At 39.2% G+C, this 24,749-nt stretch overlaps 1 long non-coding RNA gene across 2 annotated transcripts; it reads right to left on the bottom strand.

Moving 5' to 3' along the window:
• Window positions 1–55: 55 nt before the first annotated feature.
• On the bottom strand, window positions 56–23,332 carry LOC125912390 (uncharacterized). Of its 2 annotated transcripts, XR_007454701.1 has the most exons (4): window positions 21,802–23,332; window positions 13,664–13,736; window positions 11,570–11,681; window positions 56–2,152 (listed from the first exon to the last, which is right to left on the bottom strand). It is a non-coding gene; the product is annotated as an uncharacterized LOC125912390 (long non-coding RNA). The 2 variants fall into 2 exon arrangements; XR_007454700.1 differs by lacking the exon at window positions 11,570–11,681.
• Between the last annotated feature and the right edge of the window lie 1,417 nt (window positions 23,333–24,749).

Genomic DNA, 24,749 nt, shown 5'->3' with positions numbered 1-24,749 from the left:
TCAAGTGGGGTATTGCTATTTGTTTCTAGTTTTGAACCAACTTTTTGTTTAAAATGTATTTACCATTCACTGTTATAAGAATTCTCAAAGTGAAACTGTAAACACATTTTTCCTTTGTTTTTCAAAGCAGAAGCAATACCACATAGTTCATCGTCAGAGAGAAATGATGAATATTTCAAAACCATTTGGCACAGAGTAGAGGAATTTCTCTAGAAAAATAATCTCTAAAAGTTCCATATTTAAAAATATCTTTGGAGGAGAAAAAGTTAGAAATCATGAGAATGGAGGTAGTGCATGTTTCCCTGAGTCCTCAGGATAGCATAAAATGAATATCTATTACATGCCAGTACTAACTAATTTCTAGATTTGGATTTACATTTTTTTTGAGAATGATTAAAAATAAAAATAGTTTCTTAATTATTAAACAATAGCAAAATACATAAAAAATGTCTTTAGGGGCACCTGGGTGGCTTAGTCAGTTGAGCGTCCGACTTCGGCTCAGGTCGTGATCTCGCAGTTCACGAGTTCAAGCCCCGTGTCAGGCTCTGTGCTGACAGCTGAGAGCCTGGAACCTGCTTCCGATTCTGTGTCTCCCTCTCTCTCTGCCCCTCCCCCACTCTTGCTCTGTCTTTCTCTCTCAAAAATAAATAAGCATTAAAAAAAATGTCTTTATAGACTTGATATGAGTATAATCCCAGAACTTTGCTTTTACCTAAAATATCTACACCTTGATTTTATGTATTAATCAGTCTTGACTCTTACTTGATATGGTCTCATTAATGAATTTTGGGGCTTGGAGCTATCCTTTTGAGGTGGCCGTTCACTGCAGCAAGAATGGTATGCCCATTTTCTACTTTGCCTTGCTAGGGACATTTACATAGTGTCATAAAAGAGAACCAGGTCCCGTCACTAATTATTGTGGAGTAGAAATTAATACCAACTAATAGAACTTAAGCATTCAGTGGAATTATGGAATCATAGGCTCTATACACTGAGAAATAAATTATATTTTACTAATTTAATCTCTACTATGAGAATCTTGCACATAGCTGGCACTAATTTAGTCTTTCCTGTAAGAATTTTGGACTTCACGTTGTTATTGTTGTTCAACTGGCATATAGATATTACATTTTAGTGTGTAAAAATAGTACTATTTGAAAACATATTCACCTGAAACATGTCCACAAGCTTCTAACTTACTTAGTGAGAGGAGGCACGGCTCTCATGTTTAAGCAATCTCTGCCTCCCCAAATATTCCAGAGCCACTCTGGACACCACGTAAAAAGGGAGGTCTTGAAATCTAGAGAGCTCACTGTTTAAAAAGCAGGCACTGAGGGTTTTATCATGGCACACTTTCTAACAGCAACGTGTGGATACTCACCAAATGCCCATCACAGAAGAACAGATACATGAACTGTGGAGTATTCTCTCTGTCAAATCTCCTACAGCAGTAAGCATGAACAAAGTGCACCTACAAAAAAAAATATATATGGACAGTTCTACCATCCAGATGCTGAGCAAAAAAAGCCTGACACAAAACATGTTCGTCCACATTTATATAAAGTTCAAACACAGGCAAAACACATCTCTGACGTTCAAAGTCTAGATGGTGGTCACTCTTTAGGAGCGCGGGGCGGCTGTAAGAGGGTGCAAGGGGTATTTCTGGGGGTGCTGGAAACAGTTTTTTTTTTTTTTGATCTATGTGTCAGTTACTTGGGTATGTTCAGCTGGTAAAAATTGGTCTGTAAAGTCAGGATTTGTACACTTCTCTGTATGTATGTCAGACTTTAATAATCGTAGTTTTTTAAAGAGCAGGTGAAGGAAGAGAACGCAGTGAAGGAGACTGAGCCGGAAGAGCTAGAGATGATGGGGAAAAGTCTGGAAAGAGGGGTAACCTTGAAGTCACGGAAAGGGGATGTTTCAAGAAGGAGGAATTGTTCCACAGTACCAAATGGCTCAAGGAGAGTGGGTAGCATAAAGGTCACTGGATTTGATGACTTCAAAGCCATTCTGCAAGAATGGCAGAAACCAGAAGCAGCGGGCTGAAGACTGAGACAGGAGAGTGCAGCTGCTGTCACGTAGCTAGACTGTGCAGGCAGATGATGGAGACAGTAGCTAGAGGCAACATCAGGTCAACCGGGTCTTCGTTTCCCTGAAGACAGGAGAGATTTGGCCATGTTAGTGTGTGGGAAAGAGCCAGTTGAAAGAAAGATGCTAAAGTTAGTGGTGGATGATTGATGGGGTCCCCAGGAAGGGGAGGAGGTGGAATTAGCCTTGGGCAGGGGAAGGGGCACTTTGCATTCCATGGACACGGCAGGGAAGGAGGCCAGGGAGGTGCAGGTGCAGAATTCATTCAGGAAGCCCAGATGGAGAGTTGAGGGAGCTCATCCTAGTGGCTCTTGTCTTCAATGTGGCATAAGAAGAATAGGGAGATTAAGTGGGATAATGTGAAAATACTTTGTGAATTATAAATCGTAACAAACACACAAATTTACAGGGAGGGTATGTTATGGGAGAGCGATTTAATAGACAATGTGTGGAGATCTCAGGAGCCAAATTATTCATAGACAATCCCTCTCCCACCATAGACAACGCCCCTCCTGCCCCCAACACACACTGGCTATTATATTTATCTAATTAGCTGGTAAATCACAGGTACAATCTTGTTATTCAGTTCAGCTTAGCAGTTTAAACCAATAATCAGCACCAACAGAAATGTTTTCTGGAGATTCTTTTTCCAGTTACAGTTAATTCTGCTCCAAGAGAACTGGTCCCTTTTAAAGGTCTGCTGTCCCTTGGAAGACAAGGTCCTAGTTTCTGGATCTCATTCTCCTTCTCCATCTATGCTGCCTCCCCCACAGGTCCCCCTGGGGGTTCCCTGTGTTTCTCTTTTTCCTGGAGACCCAGCCCACTCAAATCTCTGGAGTTGGTTCAGCTTTTTCCTCATTCTTTAGAATGCACGAAGCATCTTAGTGGCACCCCCACCTCCAAAGGCAGATGACTTTGGGGAAATTATTCATACAGAAATTAAAGGTCTAGAAATGTCTTTGTGTCGACTCTCTTGCCTGGTACCTTTGGGAAGTGTTTGTGGACTTTGGGAGGTAGAAGGTAGGGTATGTGGTCCACACACCGCAGCATGAAGAACATTGCTCTCGCAGAAGACAAAAGTCAAGCTGTTACAAAAGTGAGGAGGCAAACTGCTGTTCCAAGCACGTTTTATACACTTGCTTCAAAAGCTGCTTAGCATTTTGCTGACTTGAGATTCAGAGAACCCACCAGAGCCCAGAGATTTTACATTTTCTGGGTATTAAGTGCAAAATACTTGCCAGATAACAGACTTTTGGGGGATGCCGGGGAGTGTTTCATAGCAGACCATTAGTCTGGGCTGTTATCACACTGAGCTGGAGTGGGGTTTTGAGCGGCTGGCGGTGCACAGTCTGATAACACCTGAGTAACCTCACTCCCGGGGCCAGGCCTGACACTCGGCAATCTCAGGGCATCGTGCACTCAGCTTCAAGAGTAAGGCATTCCAAAGGGCTCTGGCTAGAGGCAAGCAACACAACCAATGACAAACTTTAAGAGAGGGAAAGAGACATTTCAGTGCCAAAATAATTTTTGAAAATCAGGGACCTGGGCTAAATCAAAACAAGTTCTTTGTGGCGATCATTTCCATTGGAAAAAAAAGGCAAAGACCCCGGGGGGGGGGGGGGGCAGCGTGGAAGGTGCCTGTCTCCTCACAATGTTAAGGAAGCTGTCAGGAACTTTCCATCAGGAGGTTGGCAGTGGAAATCTCTGCAAACTGGACCACATGTGTCTGCCTAACTTTCAACAGTGGGTACAGAGCCTGCCTCCTGTGCAACCTTGCCAACAGGCGACTGATCAGGAGGAGCTCACTTCAATCCTCCCGCTGAGTGGCAGAACCAAACAGTGACCGAGAGCAATGACGTTTTTCGGTTACTGTTTGACCTCGGGCTGGGGGGACACAGAAGGAAAATAGAAACCACTCAGGCAGTTTTCTGCGAGGTGGTAGAAGTGGCGTGGGAAAATACTTCGCATGGGTCCTGCCTGCTCAGCCCAACAAAGAAATCTCGTGGTTTGTTGTCAGATTCCTCCAGCTAAATTCGTCAAAGGGGGGGAAGAAAACCTCTGTTGGGTGAGGGAAATCTCTCCCTTGAGACAGTGCCCTAGCACTCCCCTCCTTAATGATTCATAGCTGCCCCGGCCCTCTGCTTACACCTGTGGGCAGGGTAAGGAGGAACGGGGAAGAGGAGCATCAGCCTTTGTTCCTGCCCTGGACTCCTCTCCGGCTCAGCCCCAGTGGGGATGCTCCTCCAGCATTTTCGCCAACACCGAGAGCCACGACAGCGCTGGGGTCCAAGCGGTCCCCCTTAGCAACCAGCCTGGAAGCCCCCATGAATGGTGTGTGCAGGCGGTTTCCGTACACATAGCTTTCAAATTCTGATTCTCTTCACTCCCTAATGAAATTAAATTATTTTAAAAAGTGCTAGTCCTCGATATCGCTTAATAAAGATTTGAGTGTGAGTACTGTGGTATGGTGGAAAGTCATAGTCTCTGCAACCACACAGAACTGGGCTCAGATCACAGATCTGCCCCTTAGCTGTGGACCGCTGGTGAATCTCTAAACCTCCTTCTCTATGTTTTAAAAATCCAGATGTTGCTGTTAAATGATGAGAGGGGCGCCACCTGGGTGGCTCAGTTGGTTAAGCGTCCGACTCTTGATTTCAGCTCAGGTCATGATCTTCTGGTTCATGAGTTTGAGCCCCATGTCAGGCTCTGCACTGACAGTGTGGAGCCTGCTTGGGATTCTCTCTCTCTGCCCCTACCCTGCACATGATCCCTCTCTCTCAAAAGAAATAAATAAAATTTAAAAAGCATTAAAATGATGAGAGAAAATGTCTGCATTAACCCAGGAGCTCCTTGAGAAAATACAGGAAGGTTTCTTTTCCTTAATAAATGATGCTTCTTTATTTTTCTTTCAACCACTGTCTGAGTAGTTAGATTATATTTGGAGAAAGATTGGATATGGTCCACTGAAGTCCCTTAATACAGAAAACTGTGTTGCTTTTTAAGAGGCCACATCAGGTCAATATTGGTTTCTCAGAAAGGCCTGGAGAAGCCATCTTAAGTGAAAGTCCTGTCATCAAAGACAAAAACCTTGCAGTAAAATAGTTATCACTGGCTTTCAACCTTTAGTAGCTTAACTGCAGCTAGAGAATGGCAGACACTCAGGGCCTAAACTGAGGAATTAATCACAGCGGGACTGTTCTAATCCTTTTCCAGAACACTTAGACTTTCTCTCTGAAAGATGCTGGATCAGGACTTTTGAGATATCAAAAGTAAATTTTTAAACTAGACTCAGGCTCTGTGTAGAAGGCACATCCGGGGTTTGAATCCTCTGGGTAACACACAGAGTGAAGAGCATATTTCTTAGAGAAGGAAAAAAGGAGCCCTTTGGCTTCAATTGCCTTTCTTGTGGAGTGCATTCAGCTGGAGCAGGGGAGCGGGGCATGGGATAAACTTTGAGGAGTGTCCACAGGCCTCTTCACTGTCATGATGACTGCTGTTGAAGACGTGAGGAGATCAACAGAGATCAAGCGGAGAGAACCCTGACCAACTCCTCCAAGATTAGTCTGTTTCCAAACAGAGCAAGTGTTTCTCAGTGTTTCCTAAAGGCACTTGCCTTCTACTTTTACTATGCTTGCCAGATCCATGGGACACCTGTACTTGATAATACTTAGTCAACTTTAAATTGACTCAATTTTTATGCTTAGCCAAATCCTCAACAATCATCAGGGAAATCACAGGTTTTGTATATTTTCCTGTAGTACTTTAGAGCATAAAACTCTGAAAATAATTTTTCACATACCCCTTTAAATAATGTCGTGTGCCACCAGTAGGTACACCAGGATTTGAAAGACACTTCTTTAGATGAGCAAATACATCATGAGAAGAGTGACTATTACAGGCAGGGGGTTAATGGTTATTTTTATTTTTCTGTACTACTTGCCAAACCACCTCCCAACCTCTTTCTGGTGGAAGAGATTCTTTCTTCCTTTCTTTCTTTTTAAATGTTTATTTCTTTATTTTGAGAGAGAGAAAGAGAGTACAAGTGGGTGGATAGGGCCAGAAAGGAGAAAGAGAATCCCAAGCAGAGCCTGACATGGGGCTTGATCCCTGGTCTCACAAATTGGGAGATCATGAACTGAGCAGAAATCAAGGAGTCAGATGCTTAATTGACTGAGCCACTCACATGCCCTGGAAGACATTTTTTAAAATATTTATTTATTTTTGAGAGAGAGCGAGCAGGGGAGAGCAGAGAGAGACAGGGGGACAGAGGATCTGAAGCGGGCTCTGCACTAACAGCAGAGAGCCCAATGTGGGGCTCAAACTCATGAACCACAGGATCATGACCTGAGCCAAAGTCAGATGCTCAACCAACTGAGCCACCCAGATGCCCCATCCCTGGAAGAGATTCTTAATAAAGCCCTCCCTTTTCTTTAGTATCTATAAACACTTTCGTGTGCACCATGTCATTTGAACCTCACCCAGTAAGGTGGGCTGGATAAACATTTGGACTTCCGCTCATAGAAGAAATCAAGGCTCAGAATTTAAATTCCTTACTCAAAGACACATAGCTGTCAGTACTAAGGCAGGAGGAGTAAAAGCCTAAGCTTTTTGATTTCATCAGTTATAGCAACTTCTTAGCAAATAAATCATGGTTGACAGGGACCGGGTGTGAGGCAGGGGAGTATGCGTGTGTGTGTGTGTGTGTGTGTGTGTGTGTGTGTGTTTACACTACTCTCATCACCATTCACCTATTTCAAAAACAGTAACTTAAGTAAAGGTCAGCTTGTCACAGAGACAGGACTTTTGTTTCAATTCAGTGGAAAACAATGTGGCTTCTATTCTCTTCAAGATTTTGGTGGTTAAGGACACATGTTTCTGAGTCAGACACACTTGGGTTTGAAACTCTGCTCCACTGCCTAGTAGGTGTATGGCTCTGGGAAAGTTTTTAACAGTTTAATTTTGATGAGTTTCATCATGTTTAAAGTGGGAATAATAATACTATATGATAAATACTATATAATACTCAATGCGCGGGGTTGTTGATAGTGGCTGTTGAGAACTTCCGCATCACAGGGCTATGATTAAATGAGATCATCTGAAAAAGAGCGTATTACTATGCTGAGTCTAAAGGGAGCATTAAATGATGGCTATTATTCTTTAATCAGAAATGTCTACTGTTGACACATTTGTTACCTAACATTTTGAAATCAATGATGGTCATGATTGAGTTTTTATAAGGAAGGCCCATCTTCAGATATATGAAATATGATAATAGGGATGTGCATTCAAACATTTACCATTTCCCCTCAAAGCAGTAATAGTGCACTCCCTCTCTCTCGCCTCATTTCTGTGACCCAAGGCCATTGCCATCCCTCCAAATACCTTCACAGCAGCAAAGATACTTTACATTTTTTAGGGCTTAAAAATGTGCACTAACTCAGGTATACTTTCTCACTTGCCCTTCACAACTGCCCTGTGATGCAGATATTATTCTCACTTCACAGAAGAGAAAACACTGTCAAAAAGTTGTACGACCTGCCAAAGTCACATAGCGTGTAAACAGAAAAGTTGGGACGGAAACACAGGCCTTCTCATTCTTTCCAATCACATGAGTCTCTGACAAAGCAGGAAATAAATACATGGTTGAATCTTCCTTTGACTTACATCTCCTCTTCCTGGTACATAATGTCATAAGCTTCTGCAAAAAGTTTCCTAGAGCACTAGTGAGTGGGAAACCTCACTTTTTTGACTGACACCAATGCAGGAAGCTGTCCCTAACTGTCCAACCTGGACTGCCATTGGCTGGCCATGGTTTCATCCTTTTTATTTAAACGGGGAAATCAGGCCACTGGAACTGAGCATTTTCTAAAAAGGAAAACTGAGTCATTTGTTTTTCGCTGATTTCCATGCTAACCTCCTTCTGCGTTGATAGATGGCAAACAGCTCCCAGACCTTTTGGTGACTCATCCGCACAATGGCGGCTTGTCTGAGGTTCCAAATCAGTTTCAGAATACTAATTTCCTATTTCCTCCCCATTTCAGAAATCCTCACGATAGACTTTACTACCGTGAGCATCGAAAAGGAGGAAAAGATGGATTGGTTTTACAAACTGTTGCGCCCTTTCAATTGTGAGGATGAGACCTCTGACTGACAGTCTGCAGGAAAATGTATCATCGCCATGTTTTTCAAAGGTCAAGTGGCCCCCTTCAAAGGGCTCTACTTGGGTCCCCGACTTCACTATACCTCTGAGAAAAAGTAAGGGAAACCAAAATGGGAGAGCAAGGGACAGAAGAGGAAAATGGTGTGAAAAGAGCAGACAGGGGAAGGGACTCACCTCAGGTCCTTCTCCCACTACCTTAGTCCAAAGTAGGGAAGATCTCAGTGGTACTAAAGCAGTGAGAAAGGTCCTTCTCATCTCTCCTCTCCTCCCACAATGGTCTCACAGCCTGAACCACCATTTCAGTCCAGCCCTTTTGCAACACTGCTTACCAACTACTTCCCACTACAGAGAACTAGTCATGTTGTCAGATTACTTAGCAGTATCCTCTCTTGGTTAGATCATGCATTGTATCTGAAGTCATTTTAGTGGAGTCTCTATTTTATTTTCATTCAGATTAAAGGGTAGCACTTGTAAAAACACTCCCAGTAACTTTGGTGAGACAGTTTAATTCATTGGGTTTGAAAACATTGGCTCCAAGACTGAATTTCAACCAGGAATAAATGTCTCCAAGGGGCAGAAGAGGTTCTTTGACGTATAAATACACTTGTTAGAAAACAGGTCATAAAAACAGTTTACTACATGCCTAGCATGGGAAAACCCCATGATAGCTGAGGTTGTTAAGCTCTTTCATTAGTTTCCTTCAGACACTGGAAGTGAAAAAAAAAAATAAATAAAGCACAACCCAGCATGATATTTCTGTAGGTATCACCTCCCCTACATCAGAGTCAACCTGGCGTGGCTGTTAAACCTGCAGATTCCTAGGCTTTGTGGCTGAGCTACTCGATCAAAATCTCTGGAGGTGAGGTCTAGGAATCTGCGTGTTTAACAAGCTTTCCAGGCGATTCTGACACACCTAGCATTTGTGAAGCACCACGGAAGTCAGGAAGACAGGTCCTTCTTCCACTAGGGTACCAGGGCTGGCCTTCAGGCCCCATCGTCTAAATCCAGTTAATTCTTGCAGTTTTAGGATTGCCGCAAACTAATTGCCGTTGTTGGAGCTACCAAGCATGGAAATGGTTTCTACCAAGAAAATATAACACTGACTTCCATTACATTACCTGCAAATCTTCAGGAATTTTAACTTACTGCATCATAAAACTCAGCTCTGGAATCTTATATGTGAAGCGCTTATTGGAATAGATGGTTATTTCCCCACTTTTAAGTCAAGGAAAAGAACTCCATAAATATAAAGAGTGTTTTATGACAATAGAGGCATATTCTTTCTTAGATTGTTAGCAACCTAGAATCTTTACACACAAAAATTTTTTTTTAAGATTTTATTTTATTTCTTTTAAAGTAATCTCCATACCTAAAATGGGACTCGAACTTACAACCCCGAGATCAAGAGTTGCATGCTCCACCCACTGAGCCAGCTAGGTGCCCCACAAAAGTTTTTTTAGTTATAAAAGAGGTTGGGCCTGTCCTGGTTAAATCAATAATCTGGTGGGCTCAAGGGACACAGGTCAAGTGCATCTGTGGATTTGTCAGCATCGTATTTCCTTAGAATCACTGGACTTACTTGTGCAAGGACTGCCTGTGACCCCTCAAGTGAGGCTCCATCTCAAACCAGTTCACCAGTTACAGAAAGAGTTTTTGAGGGTCAGTATGCTGGGTACTATGGATAGGACTTGACATAATACTAAAAAGAGTGCCTCTCAACTCTTGTGCATCAGAATTAGTGGTAAGGCCCGCTTCACATCTTTTTTTTTTTTTTTTAATTTTTTAATGTTTATTTTTGAGAGAGAGAGAGACAGAGCACAAGCAGGGGAGGGGCAGAGAGAGAGAGGGAGACACAGAATCCGAAGCAGACTCCAGGTTCTGAGCCTGACATGGCGATCGGACTCACAAACCATGAGATCGTGACCTCAGTCCAAGTCGGACGCTTCACTGACTGGGCCACCCACACACCCCAGACCCACCCCACATCTATTGAATAGGAACCTTCAGGGGCAACATCCTTGTTTGAATAAACAAATCACCCCAGGTGGGTGTAATGCAGACCCAAGGCTCAAGACATTGGCTATTAAAACTCCTCCCTTCTGAAGGGCACCTGAGATTTTTTAGCCTATAATAGATAACACTGATACAAATGCATCTGACATAGGATGTGTATTAAGAACACATTACAGACGGGGCCCCTGAGTGGCTCAGTCGGTTAAGCGTCCGACTATGGCTCAGGTCATGATCTCATGGTTCGTGAGTTTGAGCCCCACATTGGGCTCTGTGCTGACAGCTCAGAGCCTGGAGCCTGCTTTGGACTGTGTGTCTCCCTCTCTCTCTGCCCCTCCTCCACTTGCCATTCTGTCTTTCTCTCTCAAAAATAAATAAAACATTAAAAAAAAAAGAGAGAGAGAACACATTATAGACAAAACACAACAGCCACAGATAACATCAAATCCAACATAGAAACAAATGCATAGAAGGAAGGATAAATGCAAAATTGGCAGTAGTTCAGGAAAGCACAGATGTATTTCTGTGCAGATTCTATGGCCTCTGGTTGATGGGAGGAGCAACAGACTTTGCTGTTGGTTTTGGTATTTCAGATTAAAGGCTCAGAGTCAAAAACTGGTTCTAGTTTAAAAGGCAATGCTTTAACTTTTTCATAATTCTGATGTATTGGAAGTTATATAAAAATCATATGAAGAAAATACCTAGAGTATATACAATTTGTATTAAGATTGTATGGTCTTTAATTTTTATTTTAGGGTAGAGTGATAATTTAACTGAGTTCTGCATAAGACTGAATATGGTATCCAGGAAAAATGAAAGACTAAACCAAATATTCTGTGAACACATATGAACACATATTACACCCATGTTTAAATGAAACCCAGGCAGTTGTATAGCAAGTGAAAAGAAATCAAAGCTTTGCAGTCTGGCTAATGAGAGGTTCTCTGAAGGGCATTCTGCGGAATGCATTTCTCTTGGCAGTTGCTCTAGTGGACTCAATTCACTTCTAAGCAGATTTCTTTAATCCTTAGCTCTAACTGGGTCAGCATCATCTGATTTTAAGTATTATTACAGGAGACATATGCACAATGATTATTGAAATAGCTACAACAAACTTGCCTAGAAAGTTACCTTTTCTTGGAAAAATGCTCAAAAGACCCAATTCACATAAGTGGACAAATCTCTGGTGGGACCACCACTAGTGCAGGGGAAGGAACAAATGGAGGTGGCCCTCAGATGATAAACATGCCAAAACTTCCATTGAGATTTTTGTTTAATAGGCTGCTTAGGAAAAATGTTCAATTAGCTTACCTTATTCTCTGTATTGGCTCAGGAAGATTCTGTTGGGTAATTTGTGGACATGGACTTGAAAAGAATTTTCACAGTTGGGAGGGTAACACATTTTGTTTTTCAATCAGAAAATCTAAATAAAACAATTGTGTGGTTACCCCTTACCAGCGGCAATTATCAACAGGTGGGTCAGTGCTACTCGTTCAAGATAGCTGTTAGGTGCTACTCATTAACTTAGAATCCTTTCCCTGTACCCGATCATCTTGCTGGATTCTCCTACTCTTTGTACTTTGTTGGTGATTCTCTTTGAGGTTGTAGGCTTACAATTATATTTCATCTACAAATAGTGATCATTTTATCTTGTCCTTTCCAAGTTTTTTACCTCTACATTCTTTCTCTTGCTTAATTATATTAGCTGATATTTCCAGTACAATGTTCAATAGTAGTTAAATAGCAGTAGTGATCAGCATTCTTACTATGTTTCTCTAGATCAGTTTGCCTCTGGTGTGGTTCATCCATTAAGTATGATGCAGACATTGGGTTACTACTCCACTCCATCCCCAAATACAATTATATGAATAGATTTTATGTTACAGGACCCTCCAGAGTTTACAAATGTAACAGGCATTATACTGGCTGGGCCTAAGGAAGCCATCGTACCATTTTTCAAGTAAATGATTTAAGGAAGAGAGGGTCTTATTCTGTTTGCTTTTGAGGTCTCTAGATCAAAAATTCACCACAGGAAGCACACTTTGTTCATCTCCGTATTCCTAAATATTTATTGCCCAAATGTGCACGGTAAGAACCATCTTCAAATGCCCTTTCATCTTTGTAATTAACACTTGAAGTTATGAAGCCAGATTACCTAGAATTCCCCAACTCCTCAGGTACCGTTTTCATGACCTACACAGTTCACTAACCATGAGGACTTCTGGTAGTCAGTAGGCCTTTTAGCTCAATACTACTGCTCTTTTCCCTCAGGCAAATTTCCCTGCCCATTTGTAATGTCACCTTCCAGTTAGTGATTTCCACAATAGAAAAAGTAGCAACTCTTCTTGTTTAATGGCCTTCAGAAGCTGGTGAGTGTCAACAGGCTGAGGATTAAAAATAGGATGAGACTGCAGGGACCCTGAAGGCAGGATTTCCTTGCTTGTCTCAGATTATACAGGTAGGGTGTTGGGAATGGACAGGAAAATCAGGCAAGAAAAGAGGAATGACAGCAAGGAATAGTTCTCCCATTGACATTTGCCAGTGAGAGGAAACAAAGATGTCAATTTACTGAGTAATTCCATTATATTCTCTGGGTTGGTTATATTAACACGTTAAAGGACATGTGAAAGTATATGAAAGTGCAAAAATACTCACACCTATTATTTAATAGTGAGATTAAGGGCCCTGATTTAGTAATCTGACCATTCTATGTGTGAGTCTTGGTTCTGTTGATTACGGGTTCTGTGATTTTGGGCAAGTGTCTTAATTAAGACTTAGTTTCCTCATTTGTAAAATGGAGAAACTCACCAACCTGTTTCTTATGCTTATGTGGATATAATGAGAGAATGTATATAGAGTACCTAGCAGTACCTGGCACATAATGGAGTCTCAATAATTGTTAGGTACCATGATTTTCTATTTAGGCTTCCTTAAGTAATGTGATTTATATTTCATATAGTAAGGACTAAAGGCAAAACTCCAGGGCAAAGAGGGCGGGCTATTCATTTCCCTCTAGTTTTAGGGCCATTTAGAACTATAATATAACTTCCCATGAAATGTATTTCATTTCATAACCAAGGGAAGTGTGATTCAAAATGTTGAAAACCAAATGTATGGCTCACCGTCTTGAAAAATATCTGAGGCCATGATTTCAGAGGAGACACGAGTCTTTGAAATAGGTTTTGAAAATGAGTGTATATATGTATACTATATATACTATACTATATATATATATATATATATATATATATATATACACACTAGCTCTAACAAGGCCATAAAAAATCAACAAGTAAATATGATATGAATGGACTAATGTGGACATTTAGACTATCTTGGCTATCTTTTAAACACATTAGTCAAAAGCCGGAAGAGGGAATTCCTATAGGCACAAACAACACTTACTAGAATAGCAGGTGAAATAGTCAACTCATAGTCGGACTCATTCATCAAATTCAGGGATCAGCAAACTTTTTTTCTGTAAAGGGACAGATAGGAAATATTTTAGGCTTTGCAGACCATAGGGTCTCTGTCCTAACTACTCAACTCTGACTTTGCAGCTACAGACACTAGGTAAATTGATGGCATGGCTATGCTCTAATAAAACTTTATTTACGAAAACAGGTGGCAGACCAGATGTGCTCTGTGGGCCATAGCTTTTTCATTCTGATTTAAACCATATAGCATACTCTAATGTGATGTACTCAACTATTCAGAAACAAACTTAATCTGATCTCTGTACTGGTTAACAATTTGTGCATTGTTCACACATAAAGATCTATAATTATTTATTATATATACTATATATAATTGATGTATTATAAATATGTAACAAAGTTTAAATGTTTTATTTAATTATGAAAAAGCTTAAAACTGTATTGTATTTGTTTTATGCCAATATTTCAGTTGTTTACAATTTTGTGTCCCTTTACAATAAAAAAATACAGTTGATCTCATTTGTGAATGTGAGATTCACAGAAGTCATACTATTCAGAATAAGGTTTGATGGCTTTGAAACACTAGGAGTCCATCCCTCTTCCAATATTTCTGCTTTGTTGTGTATACACTTTGATTTTTTAAATCTGCAATCCAGTTCTGGGTTTTTTTCCACCATTACATAAAATATTTATGTTGTCAGCACTGAATTTGACTGGAAATTTAAAATTTATATATGTCAAAGACTAAGTGCTGAAAGAAACTATCAACATATTTTAAAATCCAACTAATGAGATTTAACTAAACCACATGATTCAGAAACAGGCTTAGGTGCATCTTCTTTATGCAATCCAGATGACCATCACTGATAAATACTATGATTCTGGTATAAAAATATATAGGGATGCCTGGGTGGCTCACTCAGTTAAGCATCTAACTCTTGATTTCACCTCAGGTCATGATCTCACAGTTGATGGGACTGAGCCCCATGTGGGACTTTGTGCTGATGGCACAGAGCCTGCTTCTGATTCTCTCTCCCCCTCTCTCTGTGCCTCCACTGCTTGTGCTCTTTTTCTCTTAAAATAAATAAATAAACATTTATTTATACACACACACACACACACATATATATATATACACATATATATATACACACACACACACATATATATATATATATATGTGTGTGTGTGTGTGTGTGTGTGTGTGTGTATATATACATAAACATAGTTGCTAGCCCATGGCTATTACATAAAATATTTGAAAATGAAGCTGTCAATTGTCATTTGGAGGACAGAAGCTTATGTTTACCAGGAGACAACTATTAAAAAAAAATCCTGTCATCTATTTTTACAAGTACATAATTTATATTGGAGACTTTTTTTTTTAAAACACTGTAGTCAGAAACATTATTTCTATAAATCAGCACTTAGTTCCATTCTAGAGGGTAAAATTGCTTCTTACTGATTGTACTTATTAGTTTGATCGCTGTGCCTTATTGAAAATAGATTAAAAGAGGGCATTTTATGGAAACAAAATAATCAATGGAATTTAAAAAATTTTAAATCAGCATTTTGTATTTATAAGCTTCAAAACATAAAATGTAATGATGTCACTCGAGGTGTACAGAATGTCACTGCTTGTTTTGGCTGCAATGTTCTCAGTGCTCTGAAAGCACAAATTCGGAAAGAACTTGAAGTTGAGCAAGATCTAGATATTTACTGTTTTTTTTTAAAGAACATCTTGGTCCCAGGCCAAAAACCTGTTGTTTTCTTTAAAAAGGAATGAATGTCAATTAATTTTTTACAAACCCAACTTGAAGGGCATTTAATTAATAGCCAAGTTTGACTGAATTCATAGATGTATAACCTCATAAATCAATAAAGAGCTCACTAGAGTTTGTTGAGAGGTAGAGGCAAAGTACGTAAAACAGTACCTGACCTAATAAAATCTGTTTATTTTAGCTATTTATTATGATCAACATTTCTTGTAATATATACTTTATCATGGGATAGAACTACCACAGTCTTAGAAATCATATTTGCTTGGGTTCACATTCTGATAAAACTAAATTACTTAACCTCATTGGATGGTTTCACCAGGGGCAAAATGGTGATATTCCAGATTCTATAGAAGACCTGAAAAACTGTTCTTAATTTACATTTCTTATTTCTTCGTCTCTCTCTCTCTCTCTCTCTTAAAATAAATAACTAAACAAGCAACCAACTCTTGATTTTGGCTCAGGTCATGATCTCATGGTTTGTGGGATCAATCCCCGCTTGGGGCTCTGTGCTGATGGCATAGAGCCTACTTAAGATTCTCTGTTTCCCTCTCTCTCTCTCTCTGCCCCTCTCATGCTTCAGCGCTCTCTCTCTCTCTCTCTCTCTCTCTCAAAATAAAGAAATAAACTTAAAAAAGAAGAGGAAGCTGATTAGGGGTTTTTCAGGCATTTTTCATTTTGAGTTCTTGTCTGCAAACAGGTATATAATGTCCTAAAGAAAAAAAAAAAGGAAGAGAAAAGAAAAGAAAAGGGTTGTCACTTTATATATCAAAATCAAACTTGGGTATCCCTTGATAAAAAAAGCCCAATTGACAGATGCACTCACTCTCAGAATAATAGAGAAATTACATAATTTTTTTTAAACAAGTTACTCTCAGTCTAAAAGATGCATAGGAATTAGTGAATATTCTTTTCTGCTTTAGAGAAAAACTGTTAGCTACTCACTAGAAATACCTATCCCCAAAATTATATTAAAAGATCAAAGCTATACTTTGAATGAAATAGTAAAGTTATATATGAGTGTGTATTTATTTATTTTTAATGTGTATTTAAGTTAATGTAATAAACAACTACAAAACACAGTTTTTGTTTTGTTTTTTTTTTAAACACACTTAGTTGAAAAAAACGTTTCTATGAAATTACTTTTATGAAAATTTCAGCAAATATTTCCACAAGACAAATTCATAGGAGTGAAATTGTTGGATCAAAGAGTTGTCATGATTTTAACAGGCATATATTGATAAATAAACCTCAGAAAAGCTACACCAATTTACACAACAAAACGCAGGTGTGCCCTGAATCCCAAGGCTTTTGCCAACTCACTCAATTTGCTGTTTTCAGTTACATTCAACCCACAGTGAGAACATATCCTATTAGATGCCTTAGATGCCCCTTCTTATCTGATCAACTAATAAATGCACTATAACATTCGTCCTGTCCCATTAAGGTTGAATTGTTCTGTTTTTGGTAAAGACAACACCATTCTCCCCATTTACTGTTTACTCCCAGGCTTACTTTCTTCTCTCTCCTACAGTCTGGACCCGTGGTCCACGTTTTCTCAAACTAGAATGCTCAGCTCCTTCAAACCTTGTCCTGTTTTGCAGTGTCTCCCCCGAAAAATTCCCATTCCTGGAAAATTCCAGCCCTCTGCTCATGGCTCCTCTTTACTGCCGGAAAACATCAAACAAGTCTGTGCCTCGGCACCATTCTGGCTTTGAACTTCAGCTGCCCTGAGCACAGCAGGCAGTCCTTTCCCGTTGCTGGGCCCTCCCCCCACATCTCTTAGGTAGAGCTTTGCAGACAGGAGGCCATCAGAATCACTGGTCAGTCTTCATCTCAGCTGACCTTCCTCCTTACCTGACACCACTGACCTGTCTCCCCTGGGCTTCCAGGGCAATGCTGTCTCGTGTTTCTTTCCCAGGTCCTTCCCCACATTTAAGGACCACTCTAAGGGAACTGAGCGGTTGTGATCGGGCTATGGGCACCAACTAAAATATGTTCCTTAAGTTCTGAGGGACAAACTTATCGTGTGATGGGTAAGAGTGCATACTCTGAAGCCCACGTGCTGGGTTTAGCTCAGCTCTACCGCTTTTGCACTGGGCAAGGCAATGTCACTGTCCCGAGTTCCTTTTTCATTAAAGTAGCTTTCATTGCTATTTTTGTAGTTATGAATAATTAGAAGGTTTGTGCCAGTAGACCTTGCTCCTAAATCAGTACCCCCAAATCCTTGGGCCTCTAGCTTTTGTTCAGGCTCTTTGAATTTGAGCAGAGTACAATTTTACTATGAAATGGTGCAGTGAAACTGTGCAGTGAAAGGAAAGGGGGGTTGGGGTGATAAGCCTTAAAACATGTGTGTGGCCTAAATGATATAATCATGAAAAGTGTTCAGAATTATCTGGTATATAATAAGCACTTGAAAAATGACATTTCTCTTTCTACCATCTGAAGGTACAGCAATAAAATGGCAGACTGGAGACCAGGAAGAGGGTTCTCATCAGACATTGAATCTGCCGACACCTTGATCTTGGAGTTCCCAGTCACAGTGAAAAATAAATGTGTTTTCTAAGCCAAAAAAAAAAAAAAAAAAAAAAAAAAAGAAAGAAAGCAAAAAAAAGAAAAAAAGAAAAAATAATACTATTCATAATTGGGAGCCCTAAATAATAGGATAATGAAATAAGCACAGATACAGGCATCAGACTGACTTCAAATCCTGACTGAACAATTCACTAGGGGTATGATATGGGGTATGCTGTGACACTGATCTTGGCCTGCTGGACTATGTGTTTAATGAAGCTAATTCTATCTTTTTTATATCACGGCATTCTTATATGAGATAAAATAAATAGAATTAAGTATCTAGTGCAGTATCCAGAATAAAGCAAGCAGAAATTTTCTGTTTTTTATTGCCATGCTTTTTAGACCCTGTGATTATTGATACTATCAGCAAGCAGATAGTAAGCAGACCAAATTTAACATGTAGGGTTCTACTTTCAAATATATATTGGAATTTAGCTCTACTAGTGTATAAAACTGCAGTTAACAGTGGAGACTTTGCCATCGCGGCTATGAAGTCCTGCAACTAAAAAAATTGTCATACAGAGAAAAACAGTGAATAAAGTGGTATATTTTAAAGAAATAAAAAATATACATACATATGTATGTGCATAATGAGTTAGACAGACCATAGCCAAAACTATTTAGGAACAACATAAAAACTCTATAAATTTCAGAAGTCTAGTTTGACCACTTTTGAGCAGTTAGACTAATATACTTAACTGTGGGACCAGAAGTTGTAAAGAATTCTCACTTTACACAACACATACCTTAGTTGTCATTGATTCATGGCAGAATTTCCAGTCTGTAATTTTAGTACTATGCCAGTACCTATTAGATAAATTAGTTTTACTGGCCATTTTAATACCTGTACTTGTAACATTTGATTGACACATTATCAACCCATATTTGTACAAACCAGGGCTATAATTAATTCTGATGCCTTTTGTATCTAGATACAATAAATGGCTATTTTTCAAATTATCTGCTTTTTGGAAAAATACGAGTCATACTATTTTAGTTTCAATATAAACATTTGCTTGTATCCTCAAACTTTGTATACAGGAAAATTCTGCTATCATTCCTGGAAAAAAAAAAGGTATTTCGCCAAACCGGACTTTTCTAAATGTAAACTAGAACTCCCTGAGGGCCAGCTTCTGACAATAATAGGTTGTCAGCTTCACAAAGACAGGGAGTATTTTTTAACTTCTATTTTGTCTGCATTATCTGGTATAGTGGATGGCACACGGTAAATTGTCAGTAAATGCTTGTTGAATTGAATTACAAAGAAATGTATACAATGTGACCTAAAGCTGTCTAAAATACACAAAAATCTTCCTCTCTCCGGAGGTGCCGACATTTCCACTTGTGCCTGGTGGTCACTGCTCAGGACCTCAAGCCTGGGAGGATGGTGTGCATTGGTAGCCTTGTCATTCCATTTCTTCTCTGAATCTACAAAAAATTCCTGGAGCAATACACATACCCTCTGATGTCCCCTTTTGTTAGTCCTATGTGGCCTAACAAAGTTCTTTGAGAGTCCCGTGATAAAAACAAAGGCAAAGTAGACTATAAGGGTGCAGACATAAATGGATTACCAAGAAAAGGACCAATGGAAATCTCTGGTTAAAAAAAAAAAAAAAAAAAAAAAAAAAGACTGAAATGATTGTTCCAAAAGATCTCATTGTTGTAAATGGACCTGCCAAGGTGAAGCACCTTGCTTATAATGGTCTCTGACCTTTTTCTCTGAGACCAGAATTCGGGATAGATAGCTTAGATATGTACCTGACACTAATCAGGAAATACATGACATTTATATTTAAAATGTGTTTAGTTATATTTAATGATCTCATTCCCGAGTTCCTTTTTCATTAAAGTAGCTTTCATTGCTATTTTTGTAGTTATGAATAATTAGAAGGTTTATGCCAGTAGTAGACCCTGCTCCTAAATCAGTACCCCCAAATCCTTGGGCCTCTAGCTTTTGTTCAGGCTCTTTGAATTTGAGCAGAGTACAATTTTACTATGAAATGGTGCAGTGAAACTGTGCAGTGAAAGGAAAGGGGGGTTGGGGTGATAAGCCTTAAAACATAAAGACATAATTACTGTCCAATACAACCGAGCAGCTTACTTATGAGAGTAGTAATTATTGCTTATTGCTCTAAGGAAAGTAGAATAGGGAAATAGGAGAAACTCCTTTGAAAAATGGAATACCTTTTACAGAAATATCTAATGTATATTATAAAGTTCTAGGGGTGCCTGGGTGGCTCAGTTGGTTGAGCTTCCGACTTCAGCTCAGGTCATGATCTCATGGTCTGTGAGTTCGAGCCCTGCATTGGGCTCTGTGCTATCAGCTCAGAGCCTGGAGCCTGCTTCAGATTCTGTGTCTTCCTCTCTCTCTGTTCCTCTCCCACTCTCACTCTGTCTCTGTCTCTCTCTCAAAAGTAAACATTAAAAAATAAATAAATACAATTCTAAAAATAAAATAAACAAATATCTATGAATACAGCAACAGTGAGATCACATTCATGTTGCCCAGGAAGATGGGAGAACAGGAAACAGGAATAAAGATCTCTGGCAGGGAGGTGAGAGCACAGGACACAAGCCATGTCAGTCAGCAAATGACGCTGTGTGGACTAGGTAACGAGGTTCATCTGCTCCCTGCTGATATTACAAACAGGGCGATATCTAAGAGGAAGATTTCACTCACCTCAAGGCCTTAACGATCTTAGGGCTGAGAGATGATTTAAACCAACATCTTTCCTTCCAAAAGATTCCTTTCAAAATATGTTTAAGAGATACGTGGTCATCTAGTCTTTGTTTTGAATGTGTTCTCACCGACTGAGAAATCATGGGGTCACATGTTCCATTTAGAACTATTCTAACTGTAAAATGGCTTCCTGACATTTTTGAGCAGCAGTCTGCCCACCTATGAATCCAAGCCTCTGGTCACACTTCTCCCTAAAGGAGCAGACAAGCCGTGTCCCTGTAATCTCTTCACACTCCAGTATGTGAGGACGGCTGTCACGTCCCCGGGTTTCCTCATTCCCAGGCCAGTGCATCCCCAGTGGTCCATCCCCACTACCAACAAGTGTTATGTCTAAAATGTTTTAAAACTATACATTTAATGATCACATATCATACCTCAAATATCTGGCCAGTCACGACTTCTATGTGATTTCAATGGAGTTGGCTAACATCGGGGAAACCCTGAACAGCTCTGGGAACATTATTTTACGAGGAACGTTTTCAGATAATAGCTTAGCCCAAATAAGATTATAGGCTTTAAAGAATTCCCTTTGAAATTAGATTTAGTTTAAACAAAGGGAAATAGTGAGGAAAGAAAAGACTTATTCAATGGCTAACCAAAAGAATTTGCAACTAACATAACCCACTCAACTCTGTCATGTTAGGAGATTTTTGTCTTTATTACATGAAGTCTTTACAGGATCCTAAATAATTTAGGGCTTGTTCTAGAATGGGTCTTAATTTCTGGTGATAGCTAGAAACACTTTGTTTTCTACAAAGCTAATTATAAATATTCAGTTAAATGTTTAGGGCCCACATCTCCAGGGGGTCCCTCAAATAGCACTTGGTTTAAAGTGGGACCCAAAGTAGTTGCTAACAGTCAGCCTATAAGCCCCAGTGCTGTGTGGAGAGGTTTTTCTAAGTTTAAATTCAAGGGATTTACTTAAATGAATAAAATTTCTGTAATATATAGCGTGCACGCACACACAAACACAGCTGTGGACTTTGAGGTAGGTTAAATCCTAGACTGTACCTTATGCAGCCTGGGGTCCTAGGAGGAGGGAACACAGCCAGGAAGAACAAGACTGGAGCAGTCTGGTGGGAGAGTGGAGGAGAAAGAAAAAGGTCAAAAAAAGAAGCTTGTGCGTTCTTCTACCTTCTTCTCTTGCTAGCCATATTACCTCTGGGCAGTTATCCTCTTTCAGGCCACTAAAGGAAAGTTCAGAACACCTATTCTGCCTCTGAGGATAAGACCACCTATATTAACATACCTTAAAGCACATCTGTAAAAATTAACAAGAATCAGTAAGACTGGGTTGACTGTCTACACCAGTTTGGTGAGAACTACTATCTCCATATTTTTGAATCTTCCAACCCACAAAAATGGAATATCCTTCTATTTGTTTGGTTCTTCATATAAAAAATAGTTTGTGTATTTCAGTATAGAAATAAATATCTCTACACATCTCCCCTTAGACTTCTTAGCTCTTGGATGTTTTGAGTGTTATTTTAAATGATATCACTTCATAAAGTCCATTTTCTATTTGGTATTGATTTATAAATATAAGTGACTTTTGAGTACTGTACTTATAAGAAGTTTGTTAAATTCACCTACTAATTCTAATAGTCGGTAAATTCATTTGGATTTTCTATGTACATAGTATCTGCAAATGACTATTTTATTTCTTCCTTGTTAGTCTTTATGCCATTCATTTTCTTTTCTTGCCTTATTATATATGGCAAGAATCTCTAGTACAATGTTGAATAGAAGAAGTGATTATGGGAATCCTTGTGTCATTCCTGCTCTCAAGGGCAAAACTTTCAGTATTTTACCACCAGATATGTCTGCTAGTAGACTGTATAGCAGTTTACAGAAGTTCTATTCATAGTTTGCTAAGAATTTTTTATAAATGGTTGTTAAATTTCATCAAATCCTTTTTCCAATTTGTATCAGTTGAGATAACTATTTTTCTCCCTTTATAAAAATTAACGTGGCAGAGTACATTGGTTTCTCAAGTGTTAAGCCACATTTGCATACATTGAGAATTAACGTCACTTGGTAGTGAGATACTATCTTTTGTATCTATTTCAGTGTCCCTTATTATACATCATGATGCCTTTGTCATGTTTTGGTATCATGATTAGGATGGACTTAATTGGGAAATATTCCATTTTTCTATTTATTGGAAGAATTTGTTTAAAATTAAGGTAATTTCTTCCTCAAATGTTTGAAAGAGCTCACTGAAAAGGCTTTATGTTGTCTCTGTGGAAGGACTTTTGAATAACTGATTCAACTTCCACTAACAGAAGACACTCTCCAGATTTTCCATTTGTGTTGTCAGTTTAATTTTTTGAGGTATTTGCCCTTATTCACATTTTAAAATTGATGTTAAATGTTCATTTTATCATCACATCTTTTCATTGTTGGTGTAGTCTCCAATGATAATGTATTTTTCATTCCTGATGTTACTTTTTCTCTTTTTTTATTGATGTCTTAATGGGGGTATGTCAGTTCTCTTAAACTTTTCAAAGAACAAGCTTTTAGCTTGTTTTTGTTTAACTTTTTTTTTTTTAATAAATTTTTTTTGAGTCTGAACATTTAAATTTTTTTTTAATGTTTGTTTATTTTTGAGACAGAGAGAGAGAGACAGAGCATGAATGGGGGAGGGTCAGAGAGAGGGAGACACAGAATCTGAAACAGCCTCCAGGCTCTGAGCTGTCAGCACAGAGCCCGATGCGGGGCTCGAACTCACAGACCCTGAGATCATGACCTGAGCCGAAGTCAGAAGCTCAACTGCCTGAGCCACCCAGGCGCCCCTGTTTTTGTTTAACTTTTTTTTTTTTAAATGTTTATTTATTTTGAGGGACAGTGGGGGGGTGGGGCAGAGAATGGGGGAGGGGCAGAGAGAGGGAGAGAGAGAATCCCAAGCAGTCTCCATTCAATCAGTGCAGAGCCCAATGTGGGGCTCCATCTCAAGAACTGTGAGATCATGACCTGAACTGAATCCAAGAATTAGACACTTAACTGACTGAGCCACCCAGGCGCCCTTAGATTCGTTTTCTATTTCACCGATTTCTGATTTTTATTGTTTTCTTCTTTCTGCATTCTTTGTTTTACTCTTCTTGCTTCTTGAGATGAAGTGTAAATGATTTTAGTCTTTCAACTTTTATAGTAAATATAGTTAAGGCTATACATTTCTCTCCAAGCATTGTGTTAGCTGTAGCCCACAACTTTTGATATGGCACATCTTCATTATCATTCAGCTTAAAATATTTTCTAAAGCCTGTTATTTCTTCTTCGTTCCATGGATTATTTAGAAGTGTGTTCTGTTTAATTTCCAGGCACCTGAGAATTTTCTAGTGATCTTTTGTTACTGATTTCGAGCATCATTTCCCTGAAGTCAGAGCATATTTTCAATTATTTTGATCCTCTGAAATGTTTTGGCGCTTCCTTTATGGCCTGCTTATTGTCAGTTTTGATAAATTTTAAATATGGTTTTAAGTAAAACATTGTCATTGTTGGCAGTATTTTCTATATATCAATCACATCAAGTTTGCTAACTGTTCTTCAGATCTATTATTTTTCCTACTTTTTTGTCTGTTTGTTTAGAGGTATGTTAAAGTAACCCTTATGATTGTGGATTGTCCATTTTTCTTTTTGGTTGTCTATTTTTTGCCTATTTAAGCCTGGTAAACTGGCTTCCCATTTCAGAATATCCCTCTTCCTCTCCAGTAATGCTTCCCGACTTCAATCTGTTTTATCTAACATTACTGTAGCTACGCCTGTTTTTTCATTAGCTGTTATATGGTTGATTTTCTGCCATCCTTGTACTTTCTATGCACCTTTACTTAATATGTGTGTCTTGTAAATCAGAAATACATACGTAGGCTTTGTTTTCTTCCCCAATCTGACATCAGCTTATTACTTGAAGTATTTGATCCATTTTCATTTAATGTAATTACTGATTTAGGTGATTTTGT

The sequence above is a fragment of the Panthera uncia genome, assembly GCF_023721935.1.
Source record: "Panthera uncia isolate 11264 chromosome C1 unlocalized genomic scaffold, Puncia_PCG_1.0 HiC_scaffold_4, whole genome shotgun sequence".
Lineage (NCBI taxonomy): Eukaryota > Metazoa > Chordata > Mammalia > Carnivora > Felidae > Panthera > Panthera uncia.
Note: the sequence above shows the minus strand (reverse complement) of the source record. Positions and strands in the feature narration are given on the sequence as shown.